This window comes from Gracilinanus agilis, chromosome 1 (genome assembly GCF_016433145.1).
Source record: "Gracilinanus agilis isolate LMUSP501 chromosome 1, AgileGrace, whole genome shotgun sequence".
In the NCBI taxonomy this organism is placed as follows: Eukaryota; Metazoa; Chordata; class Mammalia; order Didelphimorphia; family Didelphidae; genus Gracilinanus; species Gracilinanus agilis.
Genome location: NC_058130.1, coordinates 579,538,790 through 579,552,969, shown reverse-complemented (window position 1 = coordinate 579,552,969; position 14,180 = coordinate 579,538,790).

Below are 14,180 nucleotides of genomic sequence, written 5' to 3'. Positions count from 1 at the left end.
ATTATTACTACTTTGTTATCTATTTCCATCTATAACTCATTTAGCTTTTCCTTTAAAAATCTGAATGCTATAACATTTGGTGCACATAGTGTGAAAGTTAATCAAACTTTCTTTGTCTCTCAATCAGCAACTTATAAATTAATCAATCAAAAACTTAAACACCCCTCCTTAACACTAAGTAAGAGGGTTTGCAAGTTATTTGCTAAAGTGGGTGACAACTCCAAAGGCCACTGCCCTGCCCCTGGACAGTGCTAGGCAAAATGAAAGACTGCTATTGGTTTTCGTAAAGTGGAGGAAGGGATGAGAAGGGACGTGGGAAAAGGACTATAAAAAAGTCCTGAACTTCCTATCCAATGGTATGTCCTTTGACCTTGGCTCTTGGATTGCTTCTTGGAAGACTGCTCCTAGATCTTCGCCTTTGGACTTCAGTGTTGGAGAACTTCACTTTGGGGCTTGGCCTTCAGTCTTCTACTTTGGAGTTCATCTTGGGTGGGCAAGTAGCTGGCCTTCATTTCATGTTTTCTGAAGAGATTGGTTCCAGAGATCCCTGCTTTTGGCTTTGGAGGAGACTGTGTTGGTATAACTCTAGCTGAATATACCACCGGAAGTGGGGAAGCCCCTGCGGGGCTGAGCCTCACTTCACCGGAGAAGGACTAGTAGGTTTGTTAAAACCTATCTCTTTAGCTACCTTTTTCCATTCTCACTCTTTTTACCTCTTTCTAAATAAAGCTACTAGAAGTCATTTTTTACTTAAGTTATGATATCTTTAAATTGGCGACCACAATATTATTATAGAATTCTCATATTTAACATAAAATCTAAATTTAATTTTTTACTAATAGTTTTAGTATTCATAATGCTTTAATATAATGGTACCTTTTAACATAATATAGTTTCCCTGTTATCTCTTTTGATTATATCTATTTTAGCTTTAACTTTGTCGGAGATCATGATTGCTACCGCTGCTTTTTTTTTAACAGCTGAGGCATAGTATATTTTGTTCCAGACCCTTATTTTTTATACTTTCATTTTTAACTGTTTGTTGTAAGCATGTTGTTGGGTTTTGATTTTTGATCCATTCTGCTCTCCATTTTCTGTTTTATGGATGAATTCATCCCATTCATGTTCAAAGTTATAATTACTAGTTCTGTATTTCCTTCCATATTATTTTTCCTCACTATTTGTCTTTCTTTTCCTCTCCCTTTGCCCTATGCTGTTCATTTACTTCAGTTCACTATCTCTTCAATCCATGCCCTGCTCTTATCCACTTTCCTGGCTCTCCAAGTTCTAAATCAACCCACCTTTCTAAGGATCATTCCCTTTTTCCTCCCTCTTATTTCCTAGTTCTTGTTCTATCCACCTTCCAAAAGTCCCTCCCTTATCCCCCTACCCTGGCCTTTTATTTCTTGATATGAATTCTCTTCTAAAAACCTCTCCCTTTAGGCCTAGAAATGTGAGGTCCCAGGTTCAAATCTGGCCTCAGATACTTCCTAGCTGTGTGACCCTGGGCAAGTCACTTAACCCCCATTGCCTAACCCTTACCACTCTTCTGTCTTGGAACCAATACAATGTAATACATTGTATTGGTTCCAAGACAGAAGGTAAGGGTCTAAAAATAAATAAATAGACAAATAAAGCCCCTCCCTTATCTTCTCCTGAGAGAGCTTCCTTCATCCTTTAACCTTACTCTCCTATTTCATGGTATGTACTCCATTCTAGGAATCCCTACCTTCTTTTATCCTCTTGCCCTCTATCCTCTTAATCTACACTTACTTCTTTTAATGTCTTAAAAGGACTTTGTCCCTCTCTTATCCTGTCCCCTCACCTTTCTATTTCTCTGTGCACTAAGAAAACTTTTACCCTTTTACTTGTATAATTTGTTCCCTATTTAACCCAGATGATGAGAGTAGGGTTCTAGTACTACCAGCCCTCAATCCCTTCCTCTCCTCTTCTGTGCCAGTTCTTCAACTTGTGCCTATTTTATCTGAGACAATTGTTCCATTTTTATCTCTTCATACCATATTTTTTAGTGCGTTCCTGTATATCCAACTTGACCTCAAATCTTCTATTTACATATGCTCTTTCCAACAACCCAAATAATAATGCTATTCTTAAGGGTTCCCATATAAGTAAACAATTTGACCTTATCAGATCCCTTATAATTTGTCTTTTATATTTACCTTCTTATGAATCACAAAATCTTTTAATCAAGGATTGAGAGAATTATTTTATTCTTTAGAGATAAAAGGAAATAATTTGTTGCATCCAGAATCAAGGAGGAAGTTTAGCTGGATCACATTTGGGAAATAATAACATGCTTTTAGTGATACCAAGTTTCCTTTAATCACAAAAGCTAATTTCTTGGGACTAAGAGGGCCTTTCTTATCTACTTAAATTCTGTGGATTACATTTCTTGGAAAATTGTACATGAGTCCCCAACGTGTTGGGCTCTTCATTTCTCACCTGGCTGTACTATTCTGAGACATCTCTGATTTTCCTTCTTTCATTAGATTGTAAATTCCTTTAGAGCTTTGACTGTCTTTTTGTTTTCCCATTTGTAGCCCTAGTTAGTAGGCACTTAAATATTAATTGACAATGGTGACATCACATGTAAAGACTGATTAAGTATGGATATGAGCAACAGAGACAGAGCTGTAGTTGGGGAGAAGCTAACCATGCACACACTGGACATGGTATGCTGAACCCTGAATCTTCCCCTGAATGTGGGAAGTAGACATGAGAGTAATTACTAAGCTTAGGTGAGAACTATCAGCCCAGGAGAAAGACTTCAAAAAGCAGCTGCTGCCCACACTAAGTGTCTGCCTCTTAATCTTTGAGTGAAAAGCATCTATTCCCTCATCTTATGTTGGAAAGTAGGAGGGAATAAAGGGGAATCAAATTATAATTCCTGTAGAGGCATAGGAGTGTTTCATGTTTTAAATAAATGCTTTTTCCTAAAGGATTTCTGTATTTCAGATCTGCCTACCAATAAAGTGAAACATCAGATTGGAGTTCAGAACAGTATTGGGATAGATTCCATATCCATAGATAGATTCCATAAAAGCATACTGTAACTGAGACAACTGCTGCATTTTTACATCACCAATACTTTTTGTTAAGTTATTGAGCTGCCCAAGCATGAAAGTGGTATCCGTGAAATATTTTTTTAAACTGAAGAGGAAGGCCTCTGTGCACAAAATTGATCACAAAACAATTAAAGCAATCTCTGGCTGATGCTATATGACTGTGACTCATGAAATAAAATCATAGATTGAGAGCTGAAAGGGAACTCAGACATCAAGTACTACAATGTCATCATTATACAATGAAGAAACTGAATCCTAAAGATATAAAGTAATTTAACCAAGGTCCCATAGGAAGTAAATAGCTAGGTGTAATGCCAGAAATTTGTCCAATCTGCAAAATAAAACAACTAAGGCAGAGCTCCAGGTCAATAACTATTAGAGGGATCTGACCCCTTCCAACAGATGGGATCGCAGACTTTCCTCATGGTCTGAGCCCCCCTACTTTGAGACAAACAGGCGCATATATAGTAACCAGCCCATTTGTAAGACATCCACTTTAACAATATGTCCAGGGAATTCCAGGGTACTTCAGTCTTGGGTCCTGTACTGATATTATTCCATATTATATCAAGCCTATTGCCTAGGCAGCCAAGCCTTACTGACATTGGTCATGAAGATGGAGGGGCTTTTCATGGATTATGGAATTTTCCACTGAGGCTTGTGACATCTGGGTGGAGCCTCCTTCAAACTATGCTCAGACAAGTTAAAGTTTAACATAGTTTTATGAAAGGAAAGATTCTTATTTTTAGAAACTATTCAACTACTACAAACTATGGTTGCTTCTGATTATTGTTTGTTAATAATAAGTAACTAATCACTATCCTTATGGAATCACATTAAACTAGATGCTATTGACAAAAACTAATCATAGTGATAAAATTATTGATTTAAGATGGGCAGGAGTTTACTTAGAGTAGGGCCTGAATTATTTCTCACACAGGTCAGGACCCAAACCCCTGCCCTGATTTGACATACATTTTGTGTACCGTGCCGTTTGGAAGTATCATGGTCTTACTTGAATCTGATTTAACTGATTTAGAAGCTCCCTCCAATGAGAGATTATATTCCAGCCTTTCTTGCCTATCCAGTGCAACTCTTGCCCATTTCCCCCCTTAATTTGACTACAGAGAGGCTACCCATTATTATCCTTGAAATTTCCTGAAAACAATCCAGCCTGTAGTTCTCTTTCTGTTCAGCTCTGGGCCCAACTTTGTACTGTTTTTCCAATTTTTCCCACATACTGATGATTTTTCATCCAAAAGTATATTGTAATCTGGGAAGTAAATAATCTTCATCAATTTGAATATTTCCTATCTAGAAGGCTGTTAAACTCTTTATAATGATCATAGACCTCTTCCATGGGGCTCTGCATTTTTCTAGGACTTGAGGCAACAATTACAGGGCCATCTCTTGTAATGCAGAGTTGCAGCAAAAGCTCTTGCTTTTGCAAACCAACTGTAGCAGCCCTGACAGTTGGAAGGGATAGAATGTTAACCCTGGGGGAAAACCAGGTTGTACCCACAAGAATCTATTCTAATTTTTAGTTGTCTCCTGATCTACTACTAGTTTCTTCCCTATTACTGTAAACCTCCCAAGTCTGTCAACCTTAACAACTCTCAGACTCTACCATCTTTTCAAGTTATTGTTTCATATCTCTCCTCCCTTTCATTAGCAAACTTATAAGAAAAATTCTCTGTACTTGCTTCCTCCACTTCTTTCACTTCTCAACCCTTTGCATAGGGGTTCTCAATGAATCGCTAATCTGAAATTACTTTTTCTAAATTTATTGATGATTTCTTAATTCCCAAATGTGATAGCCTTTTCTTAATCCTCATAATTCTTGTCTTCTCTACAGCATTTGACAATATTGACCTCTTTCTTCTCTCTGCATTTTGCTAACATTGCTTGTTTGATTCTTTTATCTGACTATTCATCCTTTCTCCATCTCCTTTGCTTCCTTTCTATCCATATCATGCTCTCTAACTATGTTATACCACAAGGTTCTATTCTGAGCCCTCTTCATTCCCTATAGTTTTAAACTTGATGACCTCATCAATTCTGATGGATTTAATTATCACATTTATAAAAATGACTCCCAGATCTCTAGTCCCACGTCCCCAATTGTCTAGAAACATTTTTTCCCATTTTTTTCATCTCTCCCCATCTTGCTCAGTCTAGAAGTAGAGAGACTTCTAAGGGACTAATCCCTCTATTGATTGGCAAGGGAATTTTGATGTGCTCTGTTTCTGACAAAAACCAGTTCATCTAATTGCTGGAAGCTAGCCAGCAGCTCCAGGGGTCTGGAAAGGTGTATGGTTTAGGTGAGAAAGAACGAAGCAGAAACTGGGAACTGTCAGTCTAACATGTTAGCTCATGACTCCTCCAACATCCCTCGAGCTTGTGCTTTATTTTATACATTTTTTCCAAGAACAGTTTTTTCTACAAAGTACATTTGGAATCAAAGCTGTAAGGTTATAAGAATTACATCACAGTTGGCATATAACACGCAAATTTTTTCTCATGTGGATTATACTCGGCCGAAACAGTGTTCAAGGTTAAAGGATAAACCTTACTTTATCAAAGTTTTATTCAGAATGTTAAAGAATGAGCCTTTAAGATTGTGGGGTACAGCTCGGCATAGAAAGGTACTAAAGTGAGAATGGAATTTGCTTGGGCCTGCCATGCAGTATCCTTGGGATGTTTGAAACAGAAAAAGATATAAGCAGCTTCTGCTATTTTCTGCTGAAGGAAAGGGCTGTTAACTTATTAAATGCTGGTTTACTATAGAGTACTATGTCATTTAAAATTACTCTAAGCCCTGGGAAACTACGTCTACCAGGGCTCCCTGCTACAACTTCCCCCAACACCTCCCACTTCCTTTGTGAGAGGTGTCTGAGAAAGTATAAGAGAGGGTTTTGGCGCTCTCTCATGCCGAGAGGCTGGCTGATGCTGTCTACCCTGGACCTGCAGAGTTCTCAGCTGTCTCTCTCTTGGAGCCTTTTTTCCCTTCTATTTACCTCCTAGTTTTCCCTAGACCTTCCCTTTTCTAATTTAAATAAAACCCAGCTATTCTAAACCCTAAGTTGCTCTCTGATCTTTTATTTGAGCCCTGAAGGGCTCTGGTCAATTTCCCCCTGCTGGGGCTGGGGACTGCTACCTTACTTTCCCTTCCTCTACCTTCCTCTCTCCTTTCTCCCATCCATCCTTCCTCCTTCCTACCTTCCCTTCACCACCTCACAGTACTTAGGGGCTTTCTATAAGACTTGAGGCTATCCTAAAAATCTAGATTATAATACTTTCAATAATAAAAAGTGTTGATCAGAAGGGATTCACAGAGAGGGGTTGGATTAGGTAAACCATCCATCCTGTGGCCCGATTTTCAGGCCACAAGAATCAGCACAGGACTTTGCCATCTACATTGATCTTTATGGGATCCTAATGAAGACCCTATTTCTCTGAGTGGTTCCCAGCATCTAATCTCTAAGCAATCTTGTTCCTTGCACCCGCATCCTAGGAGCTCACTATATTGAGGCTAAATTTAATGTAGATATCCAGTTGGTATAGCTTACTGCAGCTCAGAATTCTAGAACTCAAGCTGTGCCACTCTCAGCCTCTCTGATAACTGCTAGAATTACAGGCACCACATCTAGCTACCATTTAGACATCTCAAATTGTATATTCCAAAAGCATTTCAATCTCAACATGTCCAAAATAGAACTCATTATCTTTTCCCCAAAATCAGCTACTATTCCACATTTTCCTTGACTATGTAGTAAGTCACCAGATCTTATAATTTCTATGTCCACCACATTTCTCACATTTTCCTTTTACTCATGGACAGCTATCATCCTAATTTAGTACCTTGTCACCTCTTTCCTGGACTATAATAGTCTCTTGTCTCTGTTCCCTCTGTGATCATTGTCATGAAATGAAATTCCCTATGATCATGAAATGAAAGGCAACCAACCACAGAGCTGTGTTTTATATCCTGGGCACTGATTGGTGCATCTGTCTGTGCCCATACGTTCAGAAAGTGTTTAAGAGCATATGAAGTGTTTATAAGAGAGTGGGAAAGGTTAATAAGAGTATGGGAATGGTTTATAGGAGATTTTGAAGGGTTTATAAAGCCTTAAAATATATATATAAATAATAAAATAAATATAATGCTGCTACTTTGAAGATTTTCACCTATCACGGGGGTCTCTGGAACATAACTCCTGAGATGGGTGAGGGATCACTGTATTCTTCTTCTTAAGCTCCAAAATCCAGCCAAATTGACCTTACTGTTCCTTACACACAGCATCTTTTTCCATCCTTTGCATTTGCTTTCTCTCATGTCTGTAATACATTCCTTCCTCACTTCTACCTCAACAAAATTCTCTTTGTTACTTTTTAAACTAAACTCAATTACCTAACCTCCCCGATAAATTATCTTGTATGGGGAGGGAAAGGGAGGGCAGCTAGGTGGTTCAGTGGATTGAGAGCCAGGCATAGAGATGAGAGGTTCTAAGTTCAAACCTGGTCTCAGACACTTCCTAGTTATGTGACCCTGGGCAAGTCATTTAATTCCCATTGCCTAGCCCTTAACACTCTTCTGCCTTGGAACCAATACACAGTATTAATTCTAAGACAGAAGATAAGGGTTTTTTTTAACTTATCTTTTATTTATTTTGATATATATTTGTATGAGTTTATATATGTATGTCTTGTCTCAAACTCCTTAGCAAGTAAAGTTCTTGTTTAGGCATTCAGTCTCTGACTCTATGTGACCCAATGGGATTTTCTTGGCAAGGATACTGGAGTGGTTTCCATTTCCTTCTCCAGTAGTACATATTGCTTCACTTTTTTCTTTGTAATGTAAAAATAATAGATGGATGAATTGATTAAGGTTATAAACTGATTAGATAATCTGCTTCCTGTGCTTACAAAGAATCTTCAATTTATATAAGTGAAGTGAAGCTCATAAGTGAACTTCTCTTCAGGGCCAGGTGCAAGGATGCTAAGGATACTCTTGTTATACAAAAATAAACTATTTATTGATAATATAAGGATATAAAAGGATTTCTAACTCTAAGGGATTCTAACTCCACCCAGATAAAACTCCCTGGTTCCACAAGGAACTGCTTCTCCTCTTTCCATAGGCTACACTGATCCTTCCTGATCTGACTAACCCAAATTTCCCTATTCTTCAATAAACTAACATGATTATTCTTATAAGAAGTATATAATTCTTAACTTTGTCTCCAAGTCATAAAAATAACAAAGGCCAGCTGGCTGAGCCTCAGCAAGAACCATATTAGGACTCTGAGCCTTAGCAGACTCAGAGTCCAAACCAAAGATCAGGTCTTTCTTTAGTCTTCTCTGAGATAAAACAATTTATGAACCACCAATAGACAATCACTAGTGTTTCCCAAGTTGGAAAAGGAAATCACTTAGCCCCTTCAGGTTTTTCCCTCCTTTACTTCTGCCTCAGACAGTGTGCTCCTGGCACAAAGTAGACACTTAAATGCTGATTGATTGATTGAAATTTTAAATTTATGCCCAAACTCCAAGAGAAAAGAGAGATAATAATAGCTAACATTTATCTACTGCTTTAAAGTTTGCAAAGTATCATAAGAGTGATCCTTTTGATTCTCACCACAACCTTGTGAGGCATTATTCTTGTCTTCATTTTGCATGAATAACATGAGAATGAGAGAGCTTAAGTGACTTGCCCAGAGCCACATAACTAGTGTTTTTCTGAGGCAGAAGCTGAACTCTGGTCTTTTTAACTTGAACTAACTCTATCTATGGTACCACTTTGATGTCTCCAGATAATAATAGCAAATGATTTTGACAACTTTTTAATAATTTATATAGATTATCTTATATTTTATAGATTAGGAAACTGAAGTTCAGGAAAGTTAATGTCTTGCCTGTAGTAAAGCATAGCTCTTGAGTGTCAAAGGCAGGATTTGAACCCAAGTTGCTTCTGTATCTGAGTTCAGCACTCTTTCCACTAAACAATTAGTAAATAAAAATTTGAGATAGCACTCCTCATTAGATTATAATACTTTAGAATATTATAAAGGAAGCACTAAGTCATATTTGGTGACTAACCTACTTTAATAGTGTCACTTCAAGCTCTTATTTCCTTGAAGTTAACAATTTCTGTCATTACATTTAAATTTCTATCTACAATAACAGTAAGAATATGCTATGAACACTTATCCACCCACACTAGCATTTTAAAACTGAGCTCCTTTTGAGTGCTGTCTTGGAGAATTTAAATGTGGGAGGTGAGATGATTTAGAACTTCATATTTTCCATTATAATCAAAGGCATACTTTCTCTGACATATTTTTTTATTCTGAATAGGAAATTTCACTAGAAAACAAAAAAAAAATCAAATTTTCTCCACACAATGACAAATTTTTCCTCCTCAATTCTACCCAAACTAAAATAGCTCAGAAGTGTATATTTACTTATCATAGCTGTTAAGAAATTATAGTGATTACACCTGCCATCGCCTCTCTCCCACATCATGCTACAAATAAGGAAGTCTTCGTTTTGCCTTGGAAGTCCTCCCATCTTCCTGTCTTTGTAGAGCTCTTTTGGGAGCTCTAACTGTGTTTCCGGGTGTATAGAACACACCCTGCATCATCTCCACCCTCCAGTTTTTTTCATAAAAAGGAAAGGATCTTCAGTCACTTGTCTGATCAGGGAGGGTTATTTTTCTTCCTTACAAAGAGAACCACCTTCTCAAAATGTGAAATTCTACTCTGTATACAATCTCCATTCTCACAGAGTAAGTGAGCAAGAGAAGAAGGGGGAAGTGTAATTCACATAATTTAAGAGATGGAAGGAAATTCAGAAACCAGAAGGTCCTTCACCAATGTATTTCACAGATAAGTGATCATCTAGCCTTTATTTGAAGATCTCACAGTGTCCGGAACTCACTACTTCTTGAGTTAGCCTTATTCTATTGTTAGACCACTCTAATTGTAAGGATTTTTTATTTCCTTTATATAGAGACAACCTGCTTTTCTATAAAGCATTAGTCTTCATTCTATCCTTCTGGACCAATCAAAATAAAGCTAATTTCTCTTCCAGAGGAGAACCCTTCACAACCTTGAAAATGGCCACCATTTATCCATTTTTGTCTTCTCAAGATTAAATATCTCCAGTTCTTTGAACTAATCCTCACATGGAATGATTGCCACTCCTCCTGACATCCTGACTACTTTTCTCTGAACAGGCTCCTGGTGACAAATGTCCTTCCTAAAAATATGGTGCCTAAAACTGAACTTAGTAATCTAGATGGCTCCTGGGAGCAGATGCTTTGCTTTTGTTTTAGGTCCCACTACCCACTGAACTCTGCTATGTGTGTGAGAGTATAATAAAAACCAGACACAGGTGAGAGACCACTTAGAGTTCTAGAAAGAAATTTCAAGTAGTTTTATCTTGGCCTGTGTTAGTCAAATGTCTGGTAATATTATTTAACCTTTATTATTGGGGCTTGTAGTTTCATTGGTATAGAGAACACCTAATGAAAATATTTCCTTTTCCAGTACGCACATATACTACAACTTGCAGAGTTAGTGAGATTTCTTGGACATTCAAAGGTGAAAAGAATGACCTGTTCAGACTACCAGTATGTGCCAAAGATAGGCTTTGAACCTGTCAGCATTTAACTTATTCCCTAGGAAATCTAATACTTACATAGACAAAGTTGGGAATGCAGGGTGGAGTCTGGGGCCAAGTTCCAATCTATGGTAAAAATTGAACATTTGGATGATATTAAATAAATTGAAAACTAATGGGTACAATTTGAAAGTAATTTGGCCTTGTTACAGAATAGATTACTCATAGTCTTGAAGAAAAGGGTTTGTTTTTTTTTGTTTTTTTGTTTTTTTAACAAATGAGGCAACAGCTATTAATGGAAGGTAAATCTTAACACTGTTTAGAAATAAAGAAGATTTGAACTGGATTGAGAGAAGGTAAAACACAATTCCAAGATTTTGGTTGTCATTAAGAATCCTGTTTTCAGTCCATTCCTTCCAAGTGGTTGAAAACCACTCAGAAAAAACCCTTACTGTATTTTAGTAGGAATCTTCTCTACCAGTAAACAAAGTAGTTCCTACATATATCAATAGTGCCATTTATGTGGCTTTCCCATTTCTGTCAAGGGCACCACTATTCTTCCAGACACTTCTTGATCTGAATCATTCTCGACTCTTTACTCTTCCTGACCTCATGCCTCCATATCCAAACATTTGTCAAGTGTTGGCATTTTTACCTCTACACTAGCTCTCATTTCAGTCCTCTTGTGTCAATTGACATTGTCTCTCTGCCCTGAACTATTACAATGACCTCCTAAATTGTCCCTCCCTCTGCTTCAAGCCTCTCCAGTCCCTTTTCCCAAAGGTGCCAAAGAGACATTCCTAAAGCACACAACTGACATTTTTTTATTCAAAAGGTTCCAGTAGCTCTGAATAATTTCTAAGATCCAAACTCTTCAATTTTTCATTTAAAGATCTTCACGAATTGACTCAAGCTTACCTTTTCAGGGTTTTTACCTGTCTCTTCCCATCAACACAATCAATTACTTAGGTGTTGCAATGGATAGAGCATTGGACTTTGAAAGAATTAAATAAAACCCTCAATGAATAAATAACTCCCAGATGTGGGATTGGTACAGGATTGGGTATAGGTGCTAGTAACAGTGAGAAACAGGTATCTGTGGGGTTAAACACAGTGGGTCCTTGTGGTGTCAATTAGAGTATTTGGGAAAGGAGCTCACAAGGAGAGCATAATATAATTTTAAGATTTAATAAACACTGGGTCATGAATGGAAGGGAATGGGTATACTATACTTTAGGGTCTCCTCCCAAAAGTCCAAGAGGGAGAAAGCTACACTAACCAACTACACACTAACAACTGCCTTAATTCTAACCAATCCAGAGACTGGATGGTGAGCAGGTCCAGCTGTGTAGGATGGGGTTTTTCACATATGAGTCCAAGAGCTGGATGATCTTCTGTAGCTGCTTCCAACAAAGTCTTGATGATCAGTTAGTAAATCCCAATTTAGGAGAGGGAGTGAGGATTTTAAACCAGTGTCCACTACTGAGCTCAAACCTCAAAACTCAGCCTTACTCCTTCACAGGGTATCTTGATTGTAGATGGTATCAAGTTAAAACAAGATCCTCACAAAGGGAAATACAGCTCTCTCCATACAGGGAATCAATGAGTCTCTAACTCCCTCCATACAGGGAATCAGTGAGAGTCTAACCGACACTTTGCTAGTCTTCCAAAGTTCTGGAACCTGCCCCCCTGTCAATCAATCCTACTCTCTGCTAGCTAAAATCACTATAATCCCTGTAACAACTTGGAGTCAGGAAGATCTGAGTTCAAATCCAGATTCAGATATTAACTAGCTACTTGACCCTAAGATGACACATAGCTTCACTTTCCTCAACTATAAAATGGGATAATAATAGCAATACCTTACAGAATTGTGAGAATCAAATGAGATAAAAGTACTTAGTATAGTGTATGACACAAAGTGTGTGCCTAAAAAAATGCTTGTTTCCTTCCTTCATATTTTGTATGTTCTTTTAGACCGACACAACAATTCCATTCTTCCATCTTGATGTCTTTGCACAAATTACCTGGAATTCACTACCCCTTACAATCACTAGTTTTCTTCAAAATTTAATTAAGAGATACCTTTCCCAATATTCCTCCCCTGGCTACTGCCCCCCCCATCCAGAAATTACCTTATATTTATTTTAGATGTATTTTATTTCTAATTATGTGTGCGTGTTCTCCTCCTCCAATACTCCCCACCCCATAAACTCCTTAAGGACAAGGACTGTTAGGGTTTTTTTAATCTTGTATACCCAAACCATAGCTTAGTATTTGGTATATATTAGGCATTTAATAAGTGCCTGATGATTGACAATTCATTCATTCAACATGCATCCATAAGTACTAGATTGTAAGCAAGTATTCGATTATGGGACAAGGATTATTATCTGAATGTTCCAATTACCTAGTACCTAATAGTATACATACCTAATCAGTGTTTTTTGAATCAAATTTATACATTAAAAAAATTTTGCTTGACTCTTAGCACATACAGAGTGTGAGAAGACAGAGAAATTATTTAACCTCTTTGTCACATTCAAAGACAATAGAGATGAGTTGCTCTACATTGCTAGGGAGACTTTCCACAACAGTACTCTAAACTGACTAAATCACAGGTTCAGATGAAAATATCTAAATAAACTTATACAAAAAAAATACTAGTTCACATATTCCAGTTTAAAAATCTCTGTCCTCAGTCTCCTAACATTACAAGGATACCCATGGAGCCCTCAAACTATCCTTAACCTTCAGTTCTCCCCTATTCTCACTGTGACAGGCCCATCCTTTTTCTTTAATATTTTTTATTCTGAACTGAAACACCAAATAAAATGAGAATTTCTATATAAAAAGTAGAAAAGAAAAATAGGATCATTGTATGAAACCACAAATATTTTATGCAGTTTATTTTTTCCTCCTAAATATACAACAAATTCAGTATGTCTTTCAAAGAAATCTTGCTTGAATACCACTACTAGACTTGTATCCCAGAGATCAAAGAAAAAGAGAAAGGATCTATTTGCACAAAAATATTTATAGCAGCTCTTTTTGTGGTGGCAAAGAATTGAAAATTGAGGGGATGCCCATCAATCAGGGAATGACTAAACAAGTTATGTCATCTGATTGGGATAGTGTACTATAAGTACAAAGGGAGGTAGTTTCAGAAAAACACAGGAAGGAGGCAATTAGGTGGCTCAGTGGATTAAAACCAAGCCCAGAGACAGGAGACTCTGGATTCAAATCTAGACTCAGACACTTTCTAGCTATGTGACCCTGGACCAGTCATTTGACCCTATTGCTTATCCTTTACTGTTCTTCTGCCTTGGAATCAATACACAGTATTGGTTCTAAGATGGAAGATGAGGGTTCAACTTTTTTAAATGGAAAGACTTTTATGAACCGATACAAAATGAAGTGAGAAGTGTGCATTGTAACAGCAATATTGTAATGATGATCAACTGAGAAAGA